Source organism: Cetorhinus maximus, chromosome 5 (genome assembly GCF_964194155.1).
Source record: "Cetorhinus maximus chromosome 5, sCetMax3.hap1.1, whole genome shotgun sequence".
NCBI classification, from domain to species: domain Eukaryota; kingdom Metazoa; phylum Chordata; class Chondrichthyes; order Lamniformes; family Cetorhinidae; genus Cetorhinus; species Cetorhinus maximus.
In genome coordinates, this window is record NC_135883.1 from 151,622,011 (window position 1) to 151,628,587 (window position 6,577).

General features: G+C 46.6%; 2 non-coding genes across 2 annotated transcripts; both read right to left on the reverse strand.

Annotated features, from left to right (window-relative positions):
• Positions 1 to 238: 238 nt before the first annotated feature.
• trnastop-uca (transfer RNA opal suppressor (anticodon UCA)) lies at positions 239 to 325 on the reverse strand. Its single transcript has one exon. It is a non-coding gene; the product is annotated as a tRNA-Sec (tRNA).
• Positions 326 to 5,811: 5,486 nt separating this feature from the next.
• Positions 5,812 to 5,898, reverse strand: trnastop-uca (transfer RNA opal suppressor (anticodon UCA)). Its single transcript has one exon. It is a non-coding gene; the product is annotated as a tRNA-Sec (tRNA).
• Positions 5,899 to 6,577: the final 679 nt, after the last annotated feature.

Below are 6,577 nucleotides of genomic sequence, written 5' to 3' on the forward strand. Positions count from 1 at the left end.
GAGTTGAAAACACTCTCTTCAGGGACTGATACTTGATTGAAAAAGTCTTCAAATTGCACCCAGCAACAGGCAACCTCTGCAACAAACGCAGCCAAGAACTGCCATGCCAAAGTGCTCACACTGGGTTGGGAAACACGGTACAAACCATCGCCGTACGAGATGGGATACAGATGACAGTATTGCGTCGCCAACAAATGGAATGGAAAGGACTTTCCAAAATACATTCATTCAGCAGCAACACCTGAAAGGTGGAATTGAACCACTCTGTCGCTAGACAGCTATAGGTTTGAAGCCTGCACCCCAGACCACTGAGGGTGATCCTAGCAGTGCTCAACTGTTGTCTGAGCGGTATATAAACCACCAATATCTTCAACCTTTTTAGTTTGCACTGATTTATTCTGTGCTTTTCAAAATATCTCTCTGACTATTATTCTGCAACTCTTCAAAGTAAAAACTGAAATCACCACAGCAAAGAGGTTTCAACTCAGTTCACATGGATGATGCCTGCAAACCCACCACAATCTGCAGATTCATATGCAAATATTGTACATTCTGATTGGACAAGGTCACCAATTCAGAAGTGCTGGAGCCTGTTAATTCCACCAGCACATAGTCATTGTTAAGGCAACGACGTGTGTGCTGGCTCGGCCACGTTTATGGGGTGCGTGACTGCCGTACACACAAAGACATTTTGAATGGTGAATTGGTCACTGGCTCATGTCCTCCTGGGGTTCCATACCTCTGTTACAAGGACACCTGCAAGCCAGGTATCAAGATTGCGGACATCCACACTGACAACTGGAATATAGTGACTGGTGGCCGTGACATCTGGATGCTCACTGTTTGGGGATGCATTGGAATAGGCGGGAAAAAATGAAAAGCTTAGCCGGCCAAGGAGAGGGCCCAGAGAGAACAGAGGCCAGTGACTTGTACACCTTCTCAGGCCGCTGTCTGTTATTACTGTTATTGTTCTTGTAATTATTGTCTATCCCTCGCTAGTGAGGATGATTGTCTCCCGTGAGTCCGAAGATGACTGACGAGACCGATTCCAGATCTGCAGTCTTTATGGCATGTGGGGCATTTGTTGTCATGCGGGATGTCTGGTCATGTGTTATCACTTCGGGTCATGGCGTGAACGTTTTGCCACTTTGGCTTTTCCTCTTCATTTTCTTGTAGTTGCGTCTCAAAATGTTGGGATCCTTCTCCACAGACTCTGCTGCCACGAGCTTCGATCCAAAGTGATGATCTCCCAGGAATGAATGTCAATGTTGCCTAGCTTCATGTTGGCTCTCTGGACATCCTTGGAGTGCTTCTTTTGTCCTCCTCTGCCCTGACTGAGCCTGGAGAAGATGACCTGCTTTGGGGCCCTGGTATCTGACACCTGAACTGTATAACCAACCCAACGAAGCTGATGGCACATGATCATATCCTCGATGCTTATGGTACATGCGTGTGAGAGGAAACTGATGTTGGTGTTTCTGTCCTCCCACTTGAAATGTAAGATCTTGCGCAGGCAGCGTTGATGGTATGACTCCAGAGCTTTGAGGTGCCTCTGATGCGTTGCCCATGTTTCAGCCCAATTCAGTACGGAATTGATCACGACCGCATGGTAGACCATGAGTTTGGTGTTCATTTTGACATCACGGTCTTCAACCACTCGCTTCCTCAGTTGACCAAAGGCTGCACCAACAGATTTCATGCGGTGTTCGATCTCTTTGTCAATATCAGCCACCTGTGAAAGATACCTTCCAAGGTACTGGAAGTGTTCCACATTTCCCAGGCACCCATCATGAATCCTAATCAATGGGGGAAGGACTTCTGCATTTGGAGCTTGCTGATGGTGGGCTTTGGCTTTCTGAATGTTGAGTGTCAGTGCCGTCTTCTCAAATACCTCAGTAAATACATCAATGATTCCCTGGAGTTCCATTTCCAATACAGCATTTGATGCAGCATCATCAGCGCATTGGAGCTCAATGACTGGGGTCGGCGAGGTCTTAGTTTGTGACTGGATTCATCTGAGAGTAAATAGTTTACTGTCCATTCGATAAGTAAGCTGTACTCCATCGGGGAGCTCGTCTCTATTCAGACGGAGCATGGAAGCAATGAAGGTCGAAAACAGATTTGAAGCGACCACACAACCTTCTTTCTCTCCCGTCTTAACTGCAAAAGACTAACGGATCCATTGTTAAGGATCGCCACTCGCATATCATCATGAAACAGGCAGAGGATGGTGACATTTTTGAGGACATGCACACTTCAGCAGAATCTTCCAGAGTCCCTCAAGAATGACAGAGTCAAGTGCCTTTGTCAAAGCAAAGAACGCTATGTAGAGAGGTTGATGTTGTTCGTGACATTGTCCATCTAGCTGGTGAGCTGTAAAAATCATGTCGGCCGTGCCTCTTGATAGCCTAAGCCCACATTGAGATTCAAGGAGTATCTCTTCAGCAAGTGCAATAAGTCGATTCAGAAGGGTTCTTGTAACGATCTTTTGTGCAATGGAAATCAGGGAGATACCTGTGTAATTTGCACCACTGGATTTGTCTCTTTTCTTGAAGATTGTCACAATCATGGTGTCCTTGAGGTAATTTGGGACATCCTGTTCATTCCAGGTCTGTAGGATCAGGGCATGGAGCTGTAATGTTAGTTCCTCCCCTCCCTCCATCCTTTATTTGTCTGATGGCTTGCATCACCTCCATAGACGTTGGTGGAGTTCTGAGCTCATCCCTAACTAGGTGTTGTGGGGCGGAGTTGAAAACACTCTCTTCAGGGACTGATACTTGATTGAAAAAGTCTTCAAATTGCACCCAGCAACAGGCCACGTCTGCAACAAACACAGCCAAGAACTGCCATGCCAGAGTGCTCACACTGGGTGGGGAAACACGGTACAAACCATCACCGTATGAGATGGAATACAGCCGACTGCTGCTGTTGACAGAGTATTGCGTCTCCGACAAACGAAACGGAAAAGAATTTCCAAAACACATCCACTCAGCAGCAACGCCTGAAAGGTGGAATTGAACCACTCTGTCGCTAGACAGCTACAGGTTTGGATTTCCAGCATCCGCAGTAGCTTTTAGCTTTTTGTTTTTATCTACAGGTTTGAAGCCTGCACCCCAGACCACTGAGGGTCATCCAGGCAATGTTCAATCCCTGTCTGAGCAGTATATAAACCACCAATGTCTTCATCCTTTTTAGTTTGCACTGATTTATTCTGTGCATCTTTAAGTAACTCTCTGACTATTATTCCGCAACTCTTCAAATTAAAAACTGAAATCACCGCAGCAAAGAGGTTTCAACTCAGTTCACATGGATGATGCCTGCAAACCCATCACAATCTGCAGACTCATATGCAAATATTGTACATTCTGATTGGACAAGGTCACCAATTCAGAAGTGCTGGAGCCTGTTAATTCCACCAGCACATAGTCATTGTTAAGGCAACGACGTGTGTGCTGGCTCGGCCACGTTTATGGGGTGCGTGACTGCCGTACACACAAAGACATTTTGAATGGTGAATTGGTCACTGGCTCATGTCCTCCTGGGGTTCCATACCTCTGTTACAAGGACACCTGCAAGCCAGGTATCAAGATTGCGGACATCCACACTGACAACTGGAATATAGTGACTGGTGGCCGTGACATCTGGATGCTCACTGTTTGGGGATGCATTGGAATAGGCGGGAAAAAATGAAAAGCTTAGCCGGCCAAGGAGAGGGCCCAGAGAGAACAGAGGCCAGTGACTTGTACACCTTCTCAGGCCGCTGTCTGTTATTACTGTTATTGTTCTTGTAATTATTGTCTATCCCTCGCTAGTGAGGATGATTGTCTCCCGTGAGTCCGAAGATGACTGACGAGACCGATTCCAGATCTGCAGTCTTTATGGCATGTGAGGCATTTGTTGTCATGCGGGATGTCTGGTCATGTGTTATCACTTCGGGTCATGGCGTGATCGTTTTGCCACTTTGGCTTTTCCTCTTCATTTTCTTGTAGTTGCGTCTCAAAATGTTGGGATCCTTCTCCACAGACTCTGCTGCCACGAGCATCGGTCCAAAGCGATGATCTCCCAGGAATGAATGTCAATGTTGCCTAGCTTCATGTTGGCTCTCTGGACATCCTTGGAGTGCTTCTTTTGTCCTCCTCTGCCCTGACTGAGCCTGGAGAAGATGACCTGCTTTGGGGCCCTGGTATCTGACACCTGAACTGTATAACCAACCCAACGAAGCTGATGGCACATGATCATATCCTCGATGCTTATGGTACATGCGTGTGAGAGGAAACTGATGTTGGTGTTTCTGTCCTCCCACTTGAAATGTAAGATCTTGCGCAGGCAGCGTTGATGGTATGACTCCAGAGCTTTGAGGTGCCTCTGATGCGTTGCCCATGTGTCAGCCCAATACAGTACGGAATTGATCACGACCGCATGGTAGACCATGAGTTTGGTGTTCATTTTGACATCACGGTCTTCAACCACTCGCTTCCTCAGTTGACCAAAGGCTGCACCAACAGATTTCATGCGGTGTTCGATCTCTTTGTCAATATCAGCCACCTGTGAAAGATACCTTCCAAGGTACTGGAAGTGTTCCACATTTCCCAGGCACCCATCATGAATCCTAATCAATGGGGGAAGGACTTCTGCATTTGGAGCTTGCTGATGGTGGGCTTTGGCTTTCTGAATGTTGAGTGTCAGTGCCGTCTTCTCAAATACCTCAGTAAATACATCAATGATTCCCTGGAGTTCCATTTCCAATACAGCATTTGATGCAGCATCATCAGCGCATTGGAGCTCAATGACTGGGGTCGGCGAGGTCTTAGTTTGTGACTGGATTCATCTGAGAGTAAATAGTTTACTGTCCATTCGATAAGTAAGCTGTACTCCATCGGGGAGCTCGTCTCTATTCAGACGGAGCATGGAAGCAATGAAGGTCGAAAACAGATTTGAAGCGACCACACAACCTTCTTTCTCTCCCGTCTTAACTGCAAAAGACTAACGGATCCATTGTTAAGGATCGCCACTCGCATATCATCATGAAACAGGCAGAGGATGGTGACATTTTTGAGGACATGCACACTTCAGCAGAATCTTCCAGAGTCCCTCAAGAATGACAGAGTCAAGTGCCTTTGTCAAAGCAAAGAACGCTATGTAGAGAGGTTGATGTTGTTCGTGACATTGTCCATCTAGCTGGTGAGCTGTAAAAATCATGTCGGCCGTGCCTCTTGATAGCCTAAGCCCACATTGAGATTCAAGGAGTATCTCTTCAGCAAGTGCAATAAGTCGATTCAGAAGGGTTCTTGTAACGATCTTTTGTGCAATGGAAATCAGGGAGATACCTGTGTAATTTGCACCACTGGATTTGTCTCTTTTCTTGAAGATTGTCACAATCATGGTGTCCTTGAGGTAATTTGGGACATCCTGTTCATTCCAGGTCTGTAGGATCAGGGCATGGAGCTGTAATGTTAGTTCCTCCCCTCCCTCCATCCTTTATTTGTCTGATGGCTTGCATCACCTCCATAGACGTTGGTGGAGTTCTGAGCTCATCCCTAACTAGGTGTTGTGGGGCGGAGTTGAAAACACTCTCTTCAGGGACTGATACGTGATTGAAAAAGTCTTCAAATTGCACCCAGCAACAGGCCACGTCTGCAACAAACACAGCCAAGAACTGGCATGCCAGAGTGCTCACACTGGGTGGGGAAACACGGTACAAACCATCACCGTATGAGATGGAATACAGCCGACTGCTGCTGTTGACAGAGTATTGCGTCTCTGACAAACGAAACGGAAAAGAATTTCCAAAACACATCCACTCAGCAGCAACGCCTGAAAGGTGGAATTGAACCACTCTGTCGCTAGACAGCTACAGGTTTGAAGCCTGCACCCCAGACCACTGAGGGTCATCCAGGCAATGTTCAATCCCTGTCTGAGCAGTATATAAACCACCAATGTCTTCATCCTTTTTAGTTTGCACTGATTTATTCTGTGCATCTTTAAGTAACTCTCTGACTATTATTCCGCAACTCTTCAAATTAAAAACTGAAATCACCGCAGCAAAGAGGTTTCAACTCAGTTCACATGGATGATGCCTGCAAACCCATCACAATCTGCAGACTCATATGCAAATATTGTACATTCTGATTGGACAAGGTCACCAATTCAGAAGTGCTGGAGCCTGTTAATTCCACCAGCACATAGTCATTGTTAAGGCAACGACGTGTGTGCTGGCTCGGCCACGTTTATGGGGTGCGTGACTGCCGTACACACAAAGACATTTTGAATGGTGAATTGGTCACTGGCTCATGTCCTCCTGGGGTTCCATACCTCTGTTACAAGGACACCTGCAAGCCAGGTATCAAGATTGCGGACATCCACACTGACAACTGGAATATAGTGACTGGTGGCCGTGACATCTGGATGCTCACTGTTTGGGGATGCATTGGAATAGGCGGGAAAAAATGAAAAGCTTAGCCGGCCAAGGAGAGGGCCCAGAGAGAACAGAGGCCAGTGACTTGTACACCTTCTCAGGCCGCTGTCTGTTATTACTGTTATTGTTCTTGTAATTATTGTCTATCCCTCGCTAGTGAGG